This window comes from Acanthochromis polyacanthus, chromosome 2, assembly GCF_021347895.1.
Source record: "Acanthochromis polyacanthus isolate Apoly-LR-REF ecotype Palm Island chromosome 2, KAUST_Apoly_ChrSc, whole genome shotgun sequence".
Lineage (NCBI taxonomy): Eukaryota > Metazoa > Chordata > Actinopteri > Pomacentridae > Acanthochromis > Acanthochromis polyacanthus.
Window position 1 is genome coordinate 44,184,568 of NC_067114.1, and position 24,656 is coordinate 44,209,223.

The window sequence follows — 24,656 nt, forward strand, 5'->3', positions numbered from 1 at the left end:
TTTTAGACTGGATTTTGATTACAGCAGCAACACATCGTTTGTATATATTGTATTTATCAATACTCTATTCTTATATCATCTGAATCATTTCAGTATGAGTGTGGCTGGATTCTGCTCACTGGTGGCCATAGAAAAGAAAGTAGATCGGTGTAGTATTGAATTTCCCTTTGGGGATTAGTAAAGTTATTGTAGTAATGAAGGAGGTTTCTTGATGGACAGAATTAAGGAAAATAATCCATTTATGTTCTGCTGATGACTATTTTTGACTGATTCATAGCTCAGGATGAATTTTATGAACAAATGTTGGGTTGAAAGCATTCTTTGTGCAAATACATCATCTTTATCAGGTCAAATTTTTGATATTAAAGGCATTAGAGGAGATTTAATTTCCTACGACTTTGAACGTAGCATGCGCATGCACACATACAACTTCTCCCTCACCCCCCTCTAACCTCCCCCCTCTTAACATTTACGAAGAAACGCCCCCCTCCAGAAACTTGCGTAGGACTCGTGAAGTTGCCTACAGCCGCAGTATAATCTTCTCGCGATCCAGTCATCTTTTATTTTCTCTGACCTCAAAAAATGCCTTTCTTTTACGGCTGGGTCCCCCTGGATCTTTATCTGCCATTATGTAAAAAAAGATGAGCAAAACAAGTCGCCAGCTAACTACGAAGCTATACCAAAGCAACACATACACAAAACACGTAAGTCCAAGGCGTACGTAATCTACGTAACTAGGCCTGAGCCGAAAGATTTTTGATTGACAGGAAAGGGGGCAGAGCAAACGCCTCGGTCCGAGCGCATTGATTGGCTGATGTTTATCAGGTCCTGTCATGTCCACAGTTATTTATTTTTTTAGAAACCATACATACAAGTCCACTAAAGGTCAGTATATTCATTTTATGTGAACCAGACAAATTAAACAACAAAAACATCCTCCATAATGCCTTTAACTAACAATTAGTATTAAAGAGCACCAGAATTGCCTCACATGATACTTGCTAGTTTTCTGTATTCCAGTTGCATATGTTGAAGTTTTTGACTGGATTTTGATCCAAAAAACTTGGAATTTGGGGCAACTGGATGGATTGTCATGAAGTGTTTGTACCAGCATTTGTGTTCCACAGATGATGACTCTTTCTGAATTCTGTGACTGGATTGCAATCTTTGTGCACATGTATTGCCTTTATTGGGTCAACTTTTTGATTTTGATTTATCTGACATTTAGGATTTTACTTAAAAAGCACCAAAACAGTCTCAAGTGATGCATGCTTTTGCCTTTTTAAATCAGAAATGCAAATAAATCACTTGTTCTGATGCTTTTTTTCTGAATTCCAATTCCATACGTTGAAATTTTACACAAGATTTTGATTCTACAATTATACAATTTCATTTAGCAGATGCTTTTCTATCAAGTGATGTAGATCTGAGAGTGGATACAACACAAGCAAAGAGCCATAAAACAAGTTGTAACTACTTTTCTAATACCATGTTCATTTCATCATGTGTGGCTGAATTACTGGTGGCCATGTACTTAAAGGAGATTTCTCGTGGTTTCATTTGAAAATGGTTAAAAATGAACTTGTTTGCAAATAGACGTGCTCTCTGGTGTGACTTCTCTGTGCTGATTCCCACTCTGGTGCTGCTGCTGAATGTGGAGGAGGAAACATGTTGAATGTGTTTGTGGATGCAGACTGTGGACCGTTCCGGATGACTGAACAGAGAATAACGCCTGTAGGTGGCAACCATACCTCATCAACAGCTGACTCCCAGCAACACGCACCGATCAGACAGCAGATCTGGGCCTTTCTTTTTTTCTTTTTTTTTTACGCCTTAATGCTATTGATCCCTGATAATTAACGACCGCTGGGGTGGTTTTAAATGGACGGACGGACGCGCGGGCAAAGTGGTCAAAGTTAAAGTGCTCTCCCCCTCCTCTCCCCTCCACCTCTCGGGAACACGCCTACACATGCATGCGCGCACCTACCTACGTACACTCCTCTTACCTACACACGCACACGCACACGTGACTCCGACGCGCAGATCTGGTGCCTGGAGATTTCAACGTGCTCGCTATTCAAGTCATGGACTGCAGCGAGCGGAGGGACCATTAGGAGCCGGTGGCAGAGAGAGAGAGAGAGAGAGAGGAGAGGGGGGGAGAAAAAGAAGAAAAAAAGCAGCAAAAGCCGCTTTATTTGTGGATGATGCTGCTCCACCGCCCGGATCCCGGACGCACGGATTTATCCCCAACAGCCGCTCTTATGTAATCAATACACCGAACTGCTTTTGGGAGGGAACGCAGCACCTGCTTAATCGAAAAATACTGTATGCCATATGCTGTGCCGTTTTTTCTCTCTCCTCTCTTCCAGAGCAGCCTATGGCAATCCATTTGTCCTGATGCGACGCGTGTGATGGTTGCAGTGGGACGGATATCCTTAATTTGATCCAATAGGCGTTCTCAGGGTTTTTTTTTCTTTTTTCTTCTCCTCGTCGCTCCTGTTTGCACCTCTTCCACGCTGACCTTATCAACAATGCTTTAAAAAATAGGTGATTGTTTATCCCCACTACGTCCCCAGTGTTCATTGTTTTTGGTTTGGAGGAGAAACCCCCCAAAAGGAAGCCTCGGACTGCCCAAATTCCACGAGAATCTCACCACTTTTTTTGGTTCTTTTTTTTTTGTTTGTTTTTTCGCTTGGATTTGGAAGGAAACCACCAGTGGGAGTCAACTGGTTCTGGAGGATAAAGAAGCAGAAGAAGAACTGGGCCTGTTTGGACTTGATTTGCCGTCAGAAACTCTGCAGGATTTCCTCCTCCTCTCCAGTCCAGAGGAATACCTTCAGGTCCGGGGAGCCGCTGCTGATTCTGCTGCTGCTGCTGGTGCGTTTTTTCATCCATCCGTGGGAATGGTGGCCGCACCGCGTATCCACGCAACTCTTTCTGAGTGTTTGGCGTCTATTCGCAGGCGAGCATCTTGACTTGTGATCGACAGAGAAACGCGGACTGCAGCAGCCTCCTTGTGTGTGTGGTTTTTTTTTTTTTTTGCTTCTTTTTTTTTTATCCCCCCCCTTTTCACATGGAGATTTGTGCCACGGTCGCACCGCAAATCTTGAAAACGGGGAACCGGGGCCCTGCCGCTGCCGCCGCCGCCGCTGCTGCTGCTGATTTTTCCTGCACTGCTCTCAACCTCGATTTCATTCATTCGAGAAAAATGCGTAAGTATCTGTGATTGAATCCAAATTGCAGCCCTGATGCGCCTTTGCTGTGTGCGTTCCCCCATGCAGACCCATCTCTCATCGCCATTTAACCCGTGATTGTGATTCTGCGCTTGGCTCACTGACTTGAATGCACAGAGAGATACTTTTCCTCTTTTTTTGGTGGATTTTCTGGCTCCTGTGAGCTGGCTGTCGCATCCTGGTTCGGGTGTGAGCGGATTGCTCCCAAACGCGTGTGTGTGTGGATATATATAGAGGCAGATAAAGATAGATGGGAACAAGAATGGGGGAGGGAGGGAGGGAGGGAGGGGGGGGAGTGGAGGGGATGTAGGGGGTAAACTGGTGCAACAAATTGCGCGTCTGAGCGCCTGGTAGAGGCTGTGGGTCCGTGTGGTACAGTCCCTGTTGCCAGTAGGACATTAGTGCTGGAGAAAGGCCTACGTCATATGGTAATTCAAATTCAGTTCAGGTATTCTCAGCATACACGTTTGCAGCAAAAAAGGGCGCCGGATTGGCCAGGTTGGACCGGCTGGGTCCAGAGGAAAAGGAGGAAGGGGAAAAAAAAGGGGCACTTTGGAGTTGTGCATCGGGTCACGCTTTATTTCACAGAATCTTCTCCCTTGTTTTTTTTTTGTTCTGGAAACCTCAGCCAGCCAAGCCACCCTAAGGTGATACAGCAGGTTGTTCTGTCTCCCCACCACCACAGCCTGAGCAGGGTAACCAGAAGTGTGCATTTTTAAAATTCAGTTGTTGCATTGGAGATGAAGCCTCAGAAAGAAAAAGAGAAGCTGTGAATAGGAGCTGTCCCTCAGTGGGAGGTGCTGAAAATGCCCTGATGCTGAAAATACATGTGTGTTGGTTGGAGAGGCTGCATTTGGGGCATCACATCACATATCTGGAGACTTGCTGCTGCTAGTGGTGGTGGTGGTGATGCAGCCACATTCCTTCCACTCCAACATGAAGCCTTCTCAAATGTCCATATTCACATCTGGCTATTTTTTGCTCTCGAGCCGCCTGTAAAATGAAGGACACGGTCTGAGTGTGAATGGGTCGCTTATTCCATAATATCTGCATGCAGCTCCTCCATTACACGGCATCTGCACGTCTGCTGGGTTAAATCATTCCTAAGTAGCTGTTTGAGCAAAGTATTCATCGGTTACCCATCTTATCCTGTATTATTCAGCATCCGTGGGCTCTCTGAATGGCTGAAAACTCAGAGAAAATGGTCACTTTGAGGTAAGAAAGTGTCATTTTCAGCTGTGTGGGATTCTATTCTGCTTTTTTTGTGTGTTAAACATGCAGGTGCCCTGTTATTCCAGTGCTCTGTAACGTACTAGTAAATTAAGGCCACACACCAGTAAATGTCTCAATAGGGCAATGGGCCACCTGAGCAGCTACACTCGGCTCTTAGATTCTGATGGGGGAAAAAAAGCGAGAAGTCTGAAGCTTGACTCGACTGGAAGGATGTGACTGTCCTCTCACCAACTTTAAAGGCAGTTGGCATCATTGTTTCTAGAACAGGCGAGGATTTATGAGCGTCACAGGCGGTAAACATGATTTCTCAACCTGTCGTGACGCGTGAATTTGGGTTTTATCACCTCGTTACGTTCCTGAGTCATCAGGAGCTGGGAGGAGTGTGATCGGCCTGACAAGCGCCGTGGCTTCTGGCGTTTACCTGCATGCCGAGGAGCCGGTGCCAGGACGGCTCACCAGAACGGCCCTGACAGAAGCCCTCACTGTTGGAAATAAGCACTCGGGTGAATAGATTCCTCCTCATGCACATGTAGTCCACCACTGGTTCAGAGCAGGGTGACTCATCTAACAATCCCAGCTTTTCTGTTTCCCCACACACTGAAACCCTGCTTCTGTCTCTTGCTGCTTAAAACGGGTAATTCATGCTATGATAGGAGCTTCACGTGATTCACCTCCGCCACATTCCTCCTCACTAAATGTGACAGAACGCCTCCTTCTTCCTCACTCGTAACCGGCTGATTCATGCTGCTGTGTCAGTTTTTCTTGCATTTAGTGCAAACATCACAGCCCAGGGCATCCCAAACATACGGCTCGTGCCGTTGTCACCTTGAGCTGCCTTTTTCCGATCATTAACACAAACAATGTAAATCGCATAAGCTCCATTGATCAACTGATCAGCCCTCCAGTGGAACTCTCAGGTTCCTTCTTTGAGCCAAAATTAAGAGCCAGTGGATTTCCACACACAACACCGAGCATAATCACTGCACAAATCGAAGTCCGGTCACACACGTGTGGAATAGACTGCATATTTTGCTTGTTTGACATCAAAAGACCAGCCTTTAACACTCGGATTCTCAGTTAATTCTACTCAAATCCTCAAGTTATGGGTCAACCGCAGAAAAGTTCAACGTGGCTGCAGCCAAGTCTCCGATTCCAGCGTGACATTTTCAAGAAAAACTGCAGTTCAGTGCCAAGTAATGATGGTTCAGTTCAATCTAGAGCTGGAAATACTAGTCAGTGATGAGAAATGAATGCATTTATCCATAAAAAAGCCATTTGTCAATCAAAATACCAAATACTCCACGATATAAATCGTGAAAATTTGCTGATTTTCTTATTCTGGATTGATTGGATATTGATTGCCAGTGGGGTTTGTAATTTAAAGACTTGGGCTTTGGGAAAATGGCAACCATTTTTCATTATTTTCTAGCAGCGTAAGATGAAATTATTGATCGATTTAATCAAAAACAAAACAATCAGGGGGGATTAATCCCGGTTGAAAATAGTAAATAATGAATATTTCGCCCGCCGGCTCTAGTCGAGTGGCTCCAGCTTCTCCCTTTCAATTAGCAAATGATTGACGAGGCCTCTGACAAGCCTAAATGTCTCTTTGTGCAACGGCGGGCGTTTGTTCAGTCACAACAGGTCATTCTTCCCTGAAACTGCTCGTGCACATTAAGGCACGTTTCTTCAAAGACTTTGGTTTGTCCACGGTGAAAAATGCTGATTCATTTTCAAATGGCTATCTTCTCCGGGCTTTTATTTCGAGCAATTAATGGGGGCAAGCCAGTGCTGTTTCATCAGTTCATACCATCACCCTGGCCCCTCTGCGTACCTCTCTGTATGATGTGATGGGAGTCTGTCTGGATGAAGTGAAAAGCAGCACAGCTCCCTGCAGGCCTTTATCTTAACTAATAACAGAGGGACTGTGCATTTTCTGCACGCATGCCCACAGCGTTTGTGGACGTAGGTAGGTGAGATGCAGCCCGGGGAGATTAGAATGACTTCCACCCGTCTCCATTTTGATAGATAGCTCTCTGTATCTTTCCAGTAGTACCTCCACAAAACATGTGTTTGTGTCGAGTCGAGAGACAGGCCGATCTGAGCGAGTTGGACTGCTCGGGTGTGAAAGAGTCCAACGCTTGCCAGGCTGAAGAGACTTAGTATTCACTGTAGCAGCTTAAGTTATGCCTTTGTGCACCAGAAAGGGGATTATTCAGCGAATCCCGCTCTGTGTCATTCACGAGTCTGCATTCCTAAATCAACAAATATTAACGTTGGCGATGTTCGGAGGCTGCATGTGCCTGTAGACCCGCTGCTGCTCGTTGCAGCTACGTGTGACTTATGCGGGGCGACAGCGTTGACGCCGGTTAAAAAAAAAGAGATAACTTATGGCACAAATGTCAGAATTGTTTTGACTGTGGCTGTTGGTCGCCTTGTTTCGCTGTCTGTGTCGTGTGCCATGTGTCTGCAGTGGCCTGCAGCAGGAGCCAGCGATCAACTCCGAAGAGAGGCTCTGATAGAAAGAGTATGCTCAGGCAACGGGTGCCATGTTTCTGCCTCTTCAGCATCCAGCCACTCTCTGAAAATGCCATCTTGACCTTTTATAGATTCCTCCACAGATTCCCAACAGCCTACACATATACAGTTTAGCAATAATGCTCCAGTCAACATTATTTTCTGTGATTATAGGTATGGCAGTGCTGTGATGTGAGGCACAGCTGAGTTCCGCCCACTGCTCCGAAGAATGCATAATCACAGTAAACAATGTCCTGGAGGCAATTATGGCTTTCATACAAACGTCTCATTGCTTATTTTTGTGCCATTTCAAAAGTTTTTTTCTTCCAAGTGCAAGAATTTGAACAACTGCAGAGACATTTCACAAGTACTTAGAGGGAAAACAGTTTCTAAAACTGCTTTAATTTGAGATCTGTGGATAAAGCAGACAAGTTAGTGGAGTTCAAAGTCATAAAAACACTTTCTTGATACCAGTAAGCACGCTACGTCAACAGATGTCTAGGCATGCAGTAAATAGCTGGACTAATTTAGCATTTTGGTTACAAATGTATGAATATTTAACTGTTTTACTATCAAATGCAAATGCAGCCATTGGAAATCAATAGAGAGAGTGTCAGTGTGTGACCTAGATATCTGAGAAATGCACAATAGTTAATGTAATTCATGTAGGAAGCCTAGAACTCGCCGGGATGTCACATTAAATCTCATTTCTTTGAAAAGCTTTCTATTTATATTTTTTATATTCATAACTTCTTCAGCTTTTAACTGTAAACAGCTAAACCATGATTAGATTAGATAATGGATTTGATAAAGAAAAGGATCGAACAAGATTCTAATTTAAAGCTGCAGCGTGGAGCTTTTGTCTCCACCTTCTGGCAGTGAAAGTAATGACACCAACACGCTCGCTGCTACCTACAATGTTTGTTCCAAGTTGTTTCCGAGGCGTTTCCTTCGTAGTTTCTAACTTTGTTTTTGCTGTGAACGTTGTCTTCTTCTTCAGCTTTGGCTAATTAGCTATTGCTAGCTGTTCCATCCATCCATCCATTCTCTATACACCGCTTTATCCTCACTAGGGTCACGGGAGGTTCTGGAATCTATCCCAGCTGACTCGGGCGAAGGCAGGGGACACCCTGGACAGGTCACCAGTCTGTCGCAGGGCTACATATATAGACAAACAATCACACTCACATTCTATTGCTAGCTGTTGTGAAATGCATTTCCACCAGTGTGCTAACATGGAATTGTCGCTTTAAACCCTTCTGGTGTACAGAACTCTAGTATATTGCAAAGTACAGAGATTTATCTGGCACTGTATGGCTTAGTCAGCATTGTATGAACTCATTTAGTAAAGATTTGAATGCAACAGATGTTCATTTATATGTAAAAGTCCTGCATTCAGCTTTAAAGACAAGATGAAATGTTAGAATAAAAATTAGAAAAATGGCTATACTAAATTTGACATAGCCGAACTTTCTTCGTGTTGGCTTTTTGATGAAATCCAAAACCTAAATCGGAAATATTGAGTATAAAGATGATGGTTATTAGCAAAAAATGAGGGCGTTTAAAGTGCCACTTGAGTCTTTCTTTGTTTTTTTTGTTTTTTTCTTGCACAAAATGGACCAATCATGTGATGCCTGCTTCAGTAAAGAGAAAGAGGTTGTTGTCATGGAAATCTGTGAAGGAAAATAAAATAATATTATGGTACAAAGTTACTGCAGATGATGCAAGAGAAGAATGCTGGTAGAAAACTGTTAATTGCCCAAGTTGATATATTTGTTTTCCCACTCTCACTTATTTCTAGCATGACACTTTGCACCTTTAAATATGACATTCAACAAATGCAACAAGTGTACGTCTGTCACTGTCCCTTCATGACAGATACATGGAAACCCAAGTGAAATTCGTGTTACTGATTGTATATTAATGTGATAAACAGCTACAGATTACAGCAATAATCACTTTTGTAATCTGTCTTCTATTAGCTGCAGTGTAAAATGATTTTAGACCAAGCTTTAAAACACATTTATGCATTTTAAAGATTTGCATTTAAATAACTAAGCTTGCGTCAACCATCTCATGACATACAGTGGTTATAGAAAATTTTATTGTGGCAACGTTTTTGATTTATGGCTCCTCTCAGCTCTGACAAACAGGAAACGAATAGAATATGCAAAAGCACATGACCAAACATCATTTGTTCACGTGAGATTCCACGTGCAATTCCAATGCATATCTCTAATTGATGAAATATTGTAGTCATTAGTCAATATTGTAATCACATAGTGTGACTAAGCAATCCATAATATAAAGAATATGCAAAGCAATGATCTGAGTATCACCCGGTCTCGGATTGGAAGATTCATGTAAGACAGCAGCTTGAATTTGAAATTCACAGAGAGGGGAAAAAAGTATGAAGATGTCCATAAATTCTAAAACTCCTGCAGTAAAATCCACTTCCCTCTGTCCATCTGTGTAGTCAGTATGTTCCAAACAGAAAGACTTCTGGCAGAATGTGGCACCAGTCCGAGTTTGGAGCATGTTTGGAGGGTATGGACGGGCAGTGGAGAGCTAAATCATGTGGCAAGAGAGACTTTGGAAAGTTTCTGTGATTCTTTTTAACCATCAGTGTTGGAACTGCAAGTATTTAAAGCTGCTGTTCCTTGTAAAGAGCTGCACAGTGGAGTGGTGGTTAGCACTTTCGCCCTGCAGCTAGAAGATCCCCGATTCACCTTCCTGGGATCTTTCTGCATGGAGTTTGCATGTTCTTTCTGTGCATGTGTTTGTTTTCTCCAGGTTCTCTGGCTTCCTCACACAGTCCAAAAGCATGCTGAGGTTATTTGGTAACTCTAAATTGTCCGTAGATGTGAATGCGAGTGTAATTGCTTGTCTGTATATGTAGCCCTGAGAGAGACTCCAGCCTGCCCACGACCCTAATGACGATTAAGTGGTATATAGATAATGGATGGATGTTCCTTGTAAAGGAGCAGGATATTTCAATAGCTCTAGTTTTTGGAATGTTTTTTGTATGCATGAATTGATTTCAGTGATTTTTTTTAAATGGACTGCAGTCTGAAATGGAACAGAAACTACTCCTTCCAATCTTGCAGATGCAGAAATATCTCACTGCAAGTAAAAACCTTGGCCAAACTGTGAGTATGTGTGAGTCAGAAAATGGCCAATTTGGGGATTTATTCTTGCAGCTTATTCTTTATTTCTTGGCCAGATGTTCTACAAAAAGCCAAAAATATACAGCCATGGCCATAAGTTTGGACACAGCATGACTTATGTCTGTTTTGATGTCTATTACAGAACATAAGTATATTGTAAGTGACAATTTTGTGGTATTTTCTAAGATTCACAAGCGTCATGGTACTTGTGTCCAAACTTATGGCCATGGCTGTACAGTTCAAAAGGTTTGGGCTCACCAAGACAATTCCATGTTTTCCATGAAAACGCACACTTTTATTCATGTGTCAACTTAATTGCACATGGATTTTCTAATCATCAATGAGCCTTTCAGCACCATTAGCTAACACAATGTAGCATTAGAACACAGGAGTGATGGTTGCTGGAAATGTTCCTCTGTACCCCGATGGAGATATTCCAACTAGAATAGTCATTTATCACATTAACAATGTCTAGGCTGTATTTGTGATTAATTTAATGTCATCTTCATAGAAAAATAAGGACATTTCTAAGTGACCCCAACCTTTTGAACAGCAGTGTACGTGGTGGTGCAAAATGTCACTAGATCCCGAAAGTCAGTAGCGGTGATCCTCTGGAGAGTGTCCAAAAATTGTTGAAACCAAAGTGGTGAAACATGTGACTCAAAATCAAACAACTTCAACCGAATTTCTTGGTTTGGAGCAAAACCCTTCACCGACACGCCAAGAAACTCATGACCAGATGTGAGATGTTACGCTCCTACCTTTAACTTCTCGTGGTTGGACACACTGTACCCCCAAAAAATTCTGTTGGGTGCTTCCATGGCATTTCCTTCATAGTTGCTGTGATCAACTTTATTGTCGTCTCTAATGATGCCTTCTTCTTTAGCTGTTGCTAATTAGCTATTGCTAGCTGTCAATAAATGCTGTCTAACACCTCTGGTACAGCCATGGCCATAAGTTTGGACACAAGTACCATGACGCTTGTGAATCTTAGAAAATACCACAAAATTGTCACTTACAATATACAGCCATGGCCATAAGTTTGGACACAGCATGACTTATGTCTGTTTTGATGTCTATTACAGAACATAAGTATATTGTAAGTGACAATTTTGTGGTATTTTCTAAGATTCACAAGCGTCATGGTACTTGTGTCCAAACTTATGGCCATGGCTGTAATTGCAAAATATAGAGATTTATCTGGCATTGTGTGGCTTAAACGGCATCGTGTGAACTCATTTAGTAAAAGCCTGAATAACAGACGTTCATTTATATGTAAAAGTCCTGCATTCCAGCTTTTAAAGATGAGATTAAATGTTAAAACCAGAATTAGGCTTGACTATGAGTATGAACCAGGGATTTGCCAATTTGGGGATTTATTCTTGCAGTATATTCTATATTTCTTGGCAAGATGTTCTACCAAAAAAACCAAGAAATACATAGTGGAGCAAGAAAAAAATGTCTCTGGATTCCCAAAGTCAGTAGCAGTGATCCTCTGGAGAGTGTCTGAAAATGTTAAAACCAAAGTGGAGAAACATGTGGCTCAAAATCAAACTACCGCATTTCTTGGTGTGGAGCAAAATCCTTGACTGACACAGCAGGAAACTTATGACCAGATGTGAGAAATTACGCTTCTGCCTTTAACTTGTCATGGTTGGACTCATTGTGCTAATTAGACTGAGACTCGTGGAGGGCAGAGGAGAGACCATCAAATCCCACCGACAGTCTGCTTCACCAACTGCACGGCAGAATCCCGAATCCTGCAACGAGGAGGGGAGTCGTACGAGCCGTTTGATGCGTCAAGTTCAAACCTCGTGTAGGTGAAAATCGAGCCCTTGGAAGGGCTTTGCCTCAAAGCACGGGCAAATCTCATTGTCTGCTTATCGGCCTCAAATTTACTCCGCCTTACTGAGATATTCCCTTAGAGAATTAGGGATAATAGCTGAAGTGATGACTGTCATGATGAGTCTCTATCTCTCTCATGTTCGTGGCCCCCTCCTCTCCCCGTCTCCTCTTTCTGAGATCCCCCCTATTTATCTAATTCCCCACATATTAATATACATTTTATCTCCTGCCATTTCATTGAGCTCTGATGCCTTTGATGGGGAAGGTCTTTCATGTTGCAACTCACGACGAGCAGACAGTAGATTCGCGATCCATCGAAGAAGGGAGTTTCCAAATCAGCGTAAGAATGAAATTAATATCTAGTTCATTAATGCTTTGGCAACCGGCGCAGATTGTAGTTGTTGGAATACACTAGATTGGCTTAATTGGCAAAGATGAAACCCCAGAAACTGGCGCCAAGTCAAACGCTACTAAACCGAGAAGGGAATCTTGTAAGGATGACAAGATTGCCTCTTTAGTGTCGCCTCTGCTGCATTTTCCCCCCTTTTTTTCATGACAACACTTCTCGTCAAATGCACTGTTTTTGTGGGCTCCAACAAAGCTATTAGTACATCATGTTCCCCTGTTGCCATGGACTGATGCATTATTGGTGAACCTCATTGTTTGTTACAAGAGGACTTTGTCCTTCAAAAATCAAAAGAAAAGAAAGAGAAACGCTCTTATGCTGCTTTTTTCTTCTTTATCTTGTATTCTCAATAATAACACAAAGTCCCTTTCAGTTGCCATAAAATGTATTAAGCCTTGGCTAAGTATCCAAAGGATGCTTGGGATAAAGGATAGTTGCAGAGCATTTTACTTTTACTCAATGCCCACATCCAAACAATAACATCCCAATCATTGCTTTGCAGTTACTTTGAACTTCTATTGATCCTCTGCCATTCAATCTGATAATTAACTAACTTAACGTAGGTGCTGAGCGCATACACGCCTTAGCTGGACTATTTGCTGTAAGTATGCGATGTGTAAATAGCTCCGCTTTAAGAAAGTACAGATCTACAAGAGCTGAGCTTGTTGTGGAATCTACTCAGGATTAAGCTTCTCTTCGGCTCCAGTATGAACACAGTTTTCCCCACATCGGCATCAAGACAGAGGCGTGATGTTCACCTATAAATCATGATGAGATCGAGCAGCGTGCAAAAAAATGTAAAAACCAAAGTCAGGGGTGGACGTTCTCAGTCCGTTAACTTTGTACAAAGTGCAGTGAACAGAAAAAACTGTAATTAAATCAAATGACACCTTTAGCCTTTAAAACAGCCCCTGTTCTGCTGGATAAAGCTTTTTTTTTTTAAGGTACTTGGCAGGCTGGTCGGACCACTCAGCTTCTCAGAACTCTTCGTGAAACCCCAGACGGACTCCATTATGCCACCGATGATAGTTCTGTAAGATTTTACTGATGCAGAATGAATTTGGAACTGATTGGACGCCTCCCTCACCGCATTGTCTTAGATTCATTCTTTGCGTTTAACTCACGGGTCGCTGGCTCACATAACTGCTGGATATCAGTATTTGAAAAAAAGAGACATTAACAGAGCTCAGACAAAAAGAACAAAACATAGGACTGAAAATAGAACAAGCTTATAGCCGTTACCGATCATTAACCCTCTGAACCAGCAGGTTTTTAACATACAGCCATGGCCATAAGTTTGGACACAAGTACCATGACGCTTGTGAATCTTAGAAAATACCACAAAATTGTCACTTACAATATATTTATGTTCTGTAATAGACATCAAAACAGACATAAGTCATGCTGTGTCCAAACTTATGGCCATGGCTGTATATTGTAAGTGACAATTTTGTGGTATTTTCTAAGATTCACAAGCGTCATGGTACTTGTGTCCAAACTTATGGCCATGGCTGTCGCAAGAACCTAAATCAATGGGATTTCAACTTCCTGACAACTAGCCTTCAACTTTTTGTACTTATACAAGAAAAATCTGTGCAATATTAATACTTCTCTATCAGTATTTGAACCCATTGTTACCATTAATATGTGCAATATGTTTTTTTCCACATCCGGAGGAATCTGGAGAGTCTGGAGTAGTACTTAAATTTTGTATATTTTTGGCTTGTTTTTTTATTTTTCTATGGATATTTCTTAAATATTTGTGCTGTACTGCTGTAAAAAGGCAAATTTGGTTATTAAACAATCAATGAATGCTTAGTGTATAGAATCACAGTGTATCTGTTTTGTTTGGCAACAACAACCAAACCTCAGCTTAAACTTGTCATCAAAATCATTTTATTCTACATGTGTCAATTTTTAAAAAATGTCAAAAATAGACAATTTGCAGTAACTGTTCGTTTTGTAAAAAACAAAAAATTTTGTACTTCTTGGTGTAATCAAACATTCTTGAGTGACTCAGGTGTGACCAACAGTCACATGACAACAATTCAGATAGTTTTTTGGCTGTACTGAGTTGAACTGCAGGCAGTGTTTACACAAAGTGGTTAGCAGATAAGTATGGAAACAAATTAAGCAGGTAAAAGGTAACATATCTATAGTATGTAGAGCCACAATTTGATAAATGCTGTAGATGATGATTCCAGTTCTTTCTATTTCTGCAAAATGAAAAATCAACACCTTTTTTAAAAAAATATTCATTCCATCATACCTTTATTATACTGTTCTATTTTTGTCTCGCCGTGGCTGTGCTGTTCCCATAGAGGTGCAGGACTTTATACTGCAGAGAAAAATGAGCCCACAGTGAGGAGAACAATTTGACAGGAGCAAAAAGAAACTGCTTGGGGTTTCCAGGGAGTTCAAAAATGTCTGGACGGTGTGAAACAAATGCTGTCTCAGTACTACAAGGCAGAGCAATCATGCAAATTGCAGGCTGGAAATATGTCAGAAATTAAAACTACAAACAATGTTCCAATTATCTCTCCCTCAAAAAGTGCCTGCAGGTATCTCAGATATGGACATCTCCACACCGCAGCACATGCTGTTTATCTACAGTATGAGCTTGTTTAATTAATGATGAAATACTTTTGATAGGTTGCCAAAAACATCCCTGCTTCTCAAATGACATAAACATCACCTTTTTTTTTTTTTTTTTTTACATACTATTGACTGCCATCTGACAAGTGGGCAGTCTAATTAATCTGGAAAGTAAACAGCAGATTAATCATTAATGGGACTAATCATTAGGTGCAGTTTGAGCTTACTAAGTGTTATGCATCTCTTGCCACGTCTTTAAAGAATGCACCGTGAAAGCAAAAATCCTGCAAGCTCATCTAACCGGCACCTGGTGCGTGGACTTTAATTACCCCGGCGCGAAATTCCGACACGAACAGAGGTCCCAAGTCTTTATCTCATTCACACCTTGGTAATGAAAATGACTAACAATGCGAGGCAATTAATAATGTCAGAGAAAGAGGCGCTGTTCGACTCGCCGGCCCACCACTTGTTGTGCAGGAGTTTCATTTAGCAGGTCCTGTTGTGCGATTAGATAAGGATGCACCAGCGTCCTGGATGCAGAAAACACACACACACACGCACACGCTTTGTTTCTGGGTCCCATCAGGCAACACATTTTAGTCTGGTTTTGCTTTTCTGCCCTCGGTGACGACAAACGAACAAGCTCTCCGCTCAGTTCAGTTCAGATGTTCAATCTGATGCTGGTTTGAGGTGAAAACTTCTCCTAAATGTCTTTTCAGGCACTAAAATCAACTTAAATACAACGTTATGTGACATTACCACACTGATTTAATCATAACCTTTCTTTAATTATGGATTATTTCTCCATTATTTCCTCAGTAAATGTGTAATTGGGTTTTTATTTCCTAAAGCCTGAGGTGAAACCATCAAATCCTCACATTTGACAAACCATAAAACACATAAATGCATGGAAAATGACTAACAATTAACGGAATATTCAATGTTTATTTACACCATTTCTATTAACTACATCAAATTATAATAAATGTGTCATCTGATTAGTGTTTCTCTGATGGCAATTTCTTAAAGTTTTTGAATTTTATTCTTTTATTTGTCAAAAAATTTTAAAATAACAAATTATAAGAAGCTGCAATGGACATTTTCACATTTTTTGATGTTTATAATATTTGGTTACATTAAAAATATAAATATTGATCAGTTTATTGCAAAAAATGCATATTTGCATGAAAAAACCCTTAAATTAACTGTGAACTCAAAGTTAATTTATCAAATTTCTGACAATCGATCAATGATCTGATTATCAAGCAAAAATGTTTGTCCGATTTCAGTTTCTTGCATTTTTTTTTTCAATTTTATCATTTTCTTTGTCAATACATGATTTTAAATTACATTTTTGAAATGTTGGTCAAACAAAATAGTCCGTTTTATGATGTCACAGCGGACATTTTTAATTAAATCTTTTGGTTTTAAAATGCTAGTCAAACTAAATAATACATTTTAAGGTGTCACATTGGGCTCTGTGAGTTTAAATATGCAATTTTCTCATATTTTAAAACAAAATTACAGACAAATTTACCACAAAAGGGAAAAATGCATATTTGACTGAAAATATACTTACCACTTGTTACTTAAAGTTTACTGAACAAAAATGCGAATATGCGACTGTTTTAATCAAGAATGAGTCATCTGAATATCGTTTAATTTCTTGAATTTTAAAACTTTGCCTTTTTTCTGTCAATGCTTGAGTGTAAATTGATTTTGTTTTTTTACATGTAAGCCAACCAGTAAAAGACTTAAAGCTTCCAATGGGTATTTCTCACAATTTTCTGCTACTTTTGCTCAAAATCACTGACCCATTTCTTGCAAAAACAGCCGACAGATCAGCTGAAAATGACAGAAATGCAGTTTACACGTCATTCCACTGACAAGCAGCACAATCTCTGATCATTCAACAGCGTCCCCGAGTCGTGTTCTCTCCTTCTCGGGTAGCGATGATATGTAGACGATGTATCATGAGTCATTTAATATAGCGTGGAGCAGCTAGGCTAAGGGGCATATGGCCATGCTGGAGCTCAGCCATGTGGCTTAAGGCGGGGTAAACGCATGGGCAGAGACTGTTGGTGCATTAGCAGTTCAGCTCTGCATCATGTTTCAATGTTGTTCCTACAGCGAGAGTGCTGTTTATCCAACAGCAGTAAATAAAACATTACAATCATTTTTTTTTCTTTTTGCAGCCACGAATAGAGAAAGTTCGGAGGAATTAGGGCCATCACACTGTAAATACCACTTGTCTGTGCATGGAGATGAGACGGGGGAAAAAAAAGGGGAGACAGAAGGAGAGGGAGAGCGCCACTGAAATATCCTTGGCCACGAAGGATGCTCCATTCGCATGTTATTCACGGACAGTTTGTACCGGCGCTAACATCCTGCTAAGGCTCTGATCGGCTGCGATTGGCTAAATGCACCAGAGAGAAACGCTGCCGCAGAGTCGCAGAGCCGACGCCGGGACTGTGTGTGTCGACTGTTGATTACTTGGAGGAGGGGGGGGAGTGTAGAGCCTGTGCTTCCATCTATTTCATATTCATGAGCCAAATGGTGCACGTTGTAATATTCATGGACAAATTAGGCGCCGAAACACAGCGGCGTGAGCGGGACCGGAAACGAAACGGGGACCTCGTGAACTTTCACTCCTGCCACAGTGAACACAGATTTGAGTTTTCTTTTTTTGGTTTCTTTCCATCACTAATCCTGGCTTCCCCATCCTGCAGAAATGAGCTGCTGATGCTGAATATATCCCACAGATTTATTCAGTTATTTATTTTTTGTAGCGAGCACCATGTACTAGCAGCAGTGGTGAAGCGAGGACAGTGACGAAAAAAACCCCTAAATGTCCCGTTTACTGTACAAGAGGTTGAGAGCGGGCTGGCTTGTAGGAGACCGGCTTTGTTCTGCCTCTCTGATCAGCTGGCTTGCTAGCAGTCGGGAGGGAGCAACAGAAGTGTGTCCAATCAAGCTGAGCCCTGTTTTAAAAGGCCCTGCAGTCCTTGGGCAGAGGCCGCGTTTATGACCCAAAATCGAGGAGACGAGCCTGGCCTCTGTCCAAGCCCTCCAGCTCGTATATTCTGGTCGAGCATCCAGAGGAAAGTGCAGCACTGCAAAGGAAGGCCCCCCGAGACACCTGTACATGTGTAACTGGCTGTGTGTCGGAGTGTGTGTGTGTGTGTTTACAGTGTGCAGGATGAAAGAAATCCTTGTTAAACTTCAACCCTGTGATTTTTTTTTTCAGTTTTTCAACAATGAAATCATCAAAATCTACCAATAAGAGAAGCTATGTGGTGCAAATAGTGTCAATTCAATTTTATTTATATCGTGCCAGTTACAATTCAGACTGTCTCAAGACCCCAAATGGCAATCATGTCAAGAAAAATTCAAAATATGTGCTTTAAATATACACTAAAATCTAGACAATACTGTCACTCCCAGCCATCATAAATACAATCTGCTCAGTGTTGCTAGAAATCACATCTGACTTAACAATCAAATTAAAAGGCAACTCATTTACATTAGCCAAGTGGGAATCTACAGTAATTTTTGTGATTACACTGCGGTTGGTCTATTACTGTAATGGTGTGGATTTATGGCACATTTTTTCCCATTAGGTGATCAAAGCGTTTTGTTCCATCTATTCCACAGTTGATCCCCAAACCGAAGGTCACAATCACGACTGAAGGACCTTGTGGGCCTGAAATCTGTTCGAACGGATGCATTGTGAGAAATTGACTGTAAATTAAATAGATTGGAAGTGGTTACTGACTGAAAATTTGGTAATGGATTCCAGAAATGATACTTGGAAAGGACTAAATATATTTTCATTCCTTGATATACAGGGTCCATAAAAGAAAGTTTTATTGCCTTTCAACAGTGAATCAAGGTCAATTTAACTGTGCCTTTTTGACAAGAATTTAACAAGAAAAACTCTTCTGTCAAACTGAAAACAGATTTCTGCAAAATGTGAGGTGACTGCATAAGTGTTCTCCCCCTTTAAAGTGAGTAGTTCGACACAGGTGCTGCTAAATGGTGCTAGAAAGTCTTACAAAGGCTGATTTGGAGATCATGTGAGGTCAGTGAATGAGTCTCAGTGATTGTATCTGGAAGGTCCAGTTGCTGTTGAATCAGTACTCCTGGATAGAACTACACCATGAATACTAAAGAACAGAAACTCTGTGAAAAGGTTACCTATGACTTCTCTGGAGGATTCACAAGCTTCAGCAGCTGAGATGAGAGAGACTGATTCAACAACTGATTCGTATCTTCACCAGTCAAAACTTTATGAGAGGGAGGAAAAGATAAAGACATTGTTGAAAAAACCTGTATTGAATCTGGACTAGAGTTCACCAGAAGACGTGGAGACTCTGAAGTCAACTGGAAGAAGGTAGATTTTATGCTTGTTGGACATCAAACTCTGCACATAATCGCAAACACACCATTCTAATTGTAAAGCATGGTGGTGGCAGCATCATGGTGGGAAGCAAAAAAAGTTTCATATACAGCAAGAGAGTGCAAAGTAACCGGTGGATTTATGTCTGATGTGAAGTTCATGTGGGTACAGCTGACCTTGATTTTAAAAAAAAGATATTTCATTTATTCTACAAAGGTAGCATTATGGTGTGAAGCGTAGTGGTGGCAGCATCATGGTGGGAAGCATGGTGGTGGCAGCATCATGGTGAGAAGCATGGTGGTGGCAGCATCATGGTGGGAAGCATGGTGACGGCAGCATCATGGTGAGAAGCATGGTGGCGGCAGCATCATGGTGGGAAGCATGGTGGTGGCAGCATCATGGTGGGAAGCATGGTGGTGGCAGCATCATGGTGAGAAGCATGGTGGTGGCAGCATCATGGTGGGAAGCATGGTGGTGGCCGCATCATGGTGGGAAGCATGGTGGCGGCAGCATCATGGTGGGAAGCATGGTGGTGGCAGCATCATGGTGGGAAGCATGGTGGTGGCCGCATCATGGTGGGAAGCATGGTGGCGGCAGCATCATGAGGGGAAGCATGGTGGTGGCAGCATCATGGTAGGAAGCATGGTGGTGGCAGCATCATGACGTGAAGCATGGTGGTGGCAGCATCATGGTAGGAAGCACGGTGGTGGCAGCATCATGACGTGAAGCATGGTGGTGGCAGCATCATGGTAGGAAGCACGGTGGTGGCAGCATCATGGTGGGAAGCATGGTGGCGGCAGCATCATGATGGGAAGCATGGTGGTGGCAGCATCATGGTAGGAAGCATGGTGGTGGCAGCATCATGACGTGAAGCATGGTGGTGGCAGCATCATGGTGGGAAGCATGGTGGTGGCAGCATCATAACGTGGGGATGTTTCTCAGCAGCGTCTCCTAGAAGGCGTGTAAAGGCAGATGGTAAAATAAATGCTGCAAGGTCTTGAGAAATCCTGAAGGACAACCTGATTTGGTTTGCAAGAGAACTGAGACTTAGGAGAAGATTTGTTTTCCATCAAGACAATGAGCTGAAGCAAACAGCCAAAGCTCCACAGAAACGGTTTACAGACAGCAAGGTGAATGCTCTGGAGTCAGACTTCAGACCTCAATCCAACTGAGAGTTTGCGGTAAGACTTGAAAAGGATTGTTCACTCTTGATGCCCATGCAAACTGACGGTTTTACAAAGTAGAATGAGGTATAATAGTAGCATCTCGATTTTTCAAGGCTGATTGACAGTCAGGCTCAATGCTGTAACTGCAGCCAAAGGTGCATCTACTAAATACTGACTAGAAGGAGGTGGATACTTATGCAGCCACCTTACCTTTTATAACTTTAATTAAGAATGGTTTTTTTTTTGGTAAATTCTTGTAAAAAAAAAAAAAAAAAGCCTGATGTTGAAAAGCAATGAAAAGGAAAGGGTACTGAATACTCTTTGTAGGTACTGTATCATACCTTAAATGCTCATTTTATCCCCAGAAATGCTTTGCAAGATGTACCACCATTGACGATACAAGGCCTATGAGATCTGAAATTCCACCAAAGTCACAGCAGGAATGTTATGTGGACGCAGCCACCCAAACTGTTTTGTTGTACTTGTGACGGTTTGTTTTCCCCAGAGCGGATCCATGCCAGCAGGCCCCTCAATTTTGCCTCGCTCACGGTGATCAATAAGCATTAGCTCGAGACATGTGTTTTGTCAAGTAGGTTGTTGGGTGAATGACTGGCAGCTCTCTGCCTCTCCGAAACATCAACATGAACTCTGACTGAGCGAACACACTCCTCGACTTGAATGAGTGACTCTCGCCGGGCTGTCGTTGTTGTTATGTTTCGCTGTTTTTCAGAACTTGAAAATCATTGCAGCTGTTCTGGAGCTCTGAAATAATCTGTATTTTGGATCAGTTTTAGGTGGAAAAAAGGTCGAACTTAGAGCACTCTGATGCTGGGTTTGAACATCGATCTGAGTTTTAACCTTTTTTTTAGTTTGTATATCATCATTTTATTGTCTTTACCTTTAACCGAACTGTACTGGTTCTTAGCTGCTCTTAAATAACAGAAGAAAACTGTCCACTGTATAAAATTTGGTATTTTCAAGAGGTGGGTAAGAATTTGATTGATTTTCTCAAATCCACAAACTGCAGCTGCAACTTTAAAGATAAGATGAGCAGCACAAGATGTGATATTTACCTGCTTACACCTCATTCTTTTAGGAGCTACTTTATCTTGGGACGCTTCATCATGTGCTAATTCATAATTAAAATTTGATAACACGTTAAGGAAAAACACAATCAGCTAGATCATTTCTCTAGTGAAATGCCACCTACACTGGTTTTAATTGAACTACAAAAACACAATCTACACATGTGGTGCTTCATGCACAAGCAAATACTTGAATGTTAAACCAAAAGCTGCCATGATTTACTTAGAACTTTGAACACAACACCACCAAACAAAGAAGATACAGTCAAAATGTACATCTGTCCAGCTGCCCACATGTGTTACCAAAGCTGAGAAAGGCTTTAATTTCATTACGAGGTTTGTCATTTGTTCTACATAGCCTGGAAACCTTTTGTTGTGTGTCTGTTTTTGGTTAAATACTTGATATTTTTGCATAGTCTGGTGGAGTAAACAGTTTATTTTTGACATTTTTAAATAAGTCATTTAGGAAATAAGTGGTTTTCATGAAACATCAAGATTTTAAATTTATATCTGATTTTTTTTTTTTGCCCTGATAGAACATCACAAGTGAGTAGTTCAGTCACTGTTGGAAAACGTAAGGACCAAATTATTCAGTTTTTATGGTTTCGGGCTGTAAAGTGGTGTAATTTCTTTTATTTTTTTAAGCTACCATGTTTAAACCTGCCAGCAGATTTTGGGGTTCCTTGACCATCAAAATAAAAAGGTGTTCAGTTTACAAGTTACAGCTCATCAATGACCTGTTTTGTCTTTAAAAACAGATGGAGGGCATTTTCAGTCAGGATTCTTAATATGCAGCCACATGTAAAATGTGACTCTGTGCTGCAAAATTCAAAACTTTTTCATGATCCAGCGCTGCAAATGTGAAGATGATTTCTTTCTTTCTTTTTGGTTTACGTATATCTTGAAAAACTCCCATTTTTTTTTCTATATTTATAATAACTGATAAAGGAAAACTAAATAACTAAGCTGATTACTTGATAATGAAAACAGCCGTGAGTCACAGACCTTGTGCAAGTTGTGATTTTTTTTTCAGCTATTTTTTACTCACAACATATTTATGTGCCTTAAAATGAGAACTGATTGTATCAGTGAGTTTAGTGTTGATAATGTGTGGCCCAGTTACATAAAAACACATTAAACAAGTCACATGGAGCAGATCTGTGCAAATTTGCTCCTAAAAGGAAACATTTTTTTTGTTAATGATTAATAGTGTTGGTACACGATTAACAAAAGCTAGCAAACAGACTTTAGGTTCATTACTACCTACTGGGCTGGACTGTGCATCAGTGTACTGGTGTGGCAGAAATTAGGGAACTGAGAAAGGTTATAAGAAGATGTGTTGTTTTTAACATGTTAATACTCTACTAAGGAATGCAGCGGAGTTATGTGATGATCGGCGTGCGTTTGTCTGTCTGTCTGTCTGTCTGTTCGCTACATTACTCAAAAACGGAATAACGTATTTTGATGACATTTTCAGTGAAGGTCAGAAATGACACAAGGACCACCTGATTAGATTTTGGCAGTGATAGTCTGGAACCACGGATTTGTGAAAAATTTCTGTATTGTTGCAAACTAGTGGCATGGTGTCACTGTAACCATGACAACAAGTGAACACTACATCAGCTGCCTGCTGGTGATCACATGATTGTGATCCTACTACAAACCCACCACTGTGGACTTATCAGGACTTATCCCTCAGAAATGATACAAGAAACAACTGATTAAATTGTGGGGGTGTTTCTGAGTCCCATCAATTCCTATCGCCCGCTACATATTTAGATCACGTGATTCGGTATCCGTACACATCTTTCTTATTAAAGATTTCATCCATTGGAAATGATAAAACGACTGAGCAGCCTTGGCGGTGTACTGCATTCTCTGAGTGCTTTTCTTGCTTTTTCTGTAATTAATTAGTCGAAATTAATGCGTTAAAGTACCAGCCTTTATAATTAAAATTTGCAGCCGGGTGCCTTTTTTTTGTTCCTAGCTACTTTCTGAAGCACACTAAGAGTCAGAAAATTTACTGCTGCCGTAGAAACATTAAAAAAAATTGAGAAAAGTGTGTGGGGGGGGAGCATTTCCATGAGACTTCCTCAGCTTGAGTTTTTCACCAACCAGATACAAAAATAAGTGCATCTGCCTGCTGGAATTTTCGAGAGGCCTTGAGTCACGCGGTTAGGTAAAACGCTGAATTCGGCAAGTGGTCTGATGAGGATCCTGCTCTTATTAGTACAATCGCAATTCTGCTCCAAATGTGACTTGATTGCGCCATCATTTATTTGCTCATTTATTTGCCTTCTTCGAGTTTTTTGGCACATTTTAAAAGAAAGACTCGTCGAAGCAGCCCATCAGCGTCTTTTCTCTCCTCTGATGGTGAACCTTGATGTTGTTGGGCTGTTTTTTCAGCGACACGGTGCGATGTGATCTGTCTGTGTAGCTACATTCAAACACCGGTTGTGAATAACAAGGTGTGTTTTTTAAATCATTAACATTCCATTTCTTACATGTATGATAAAATGCAGCTCCAGCTGAGTTGGAGTTCTTTCATGTCTCTGTTGCCGTTTCCATTCTTTCTTTGCAGCAACATGTAATGATGCCGAAACCAATTTGCACCTGTTTTTTTTTTTTTTACATCTGCCTTTCACACTCGCAATCATACCAACATGTAAGTTGCCTGTGCAGTTGCCTTTGCTGAGCTACAAAGCGGAACGGCTGATAACACCCCACTTCCCATGTCAAATTTATTAAATTATAAAGCAGCAGTATTCATGTGCAGCTCTCTGTGCAGAAACAGCGTCTGAATCCTAAGATAGGATGCGTTGAATCGGATTTTTTTTTTCTTTCTTTGCACAACAAAGACCCGATCTATCAGAGGCAGAGAGTGCGGCAACCAACTTCCAGATGTGCAACAGGAGAGATAATTTAATTATTGAAAATCTTGTGGCCTCGGCGTTCAAGGTTAATTGTCGTAAGTTCAGGCCAATCTACCACCAAGGCACAAGGGAGCGGA

The 24,656-nt window shown here is 41.3% G+C and overlaps 1 protein-coding gene across 1 annotated transcript in view; it reads left to right on the top strand.

Annotated features, from left to right (window-relative positions):
* Window positions 1-1,901: 1,901 nt before the first annotated feature.
* Window positions 1,902-24,656, top strand: part of LOC110957805 (leucine-rich repeat-containing protein 4C-like) — a 58,173-nt gene continuing 35,418 nt past the window's right edge. The window contains exon 1 of the mRNA XM_051939200.1: window positions 1,902-3,212. The gene's annotated coding sequence lies outside the window, so the exon portion shown is untranslated. The remainder of the gene's footprint in view (window positions 3,213-24,656) is intronic.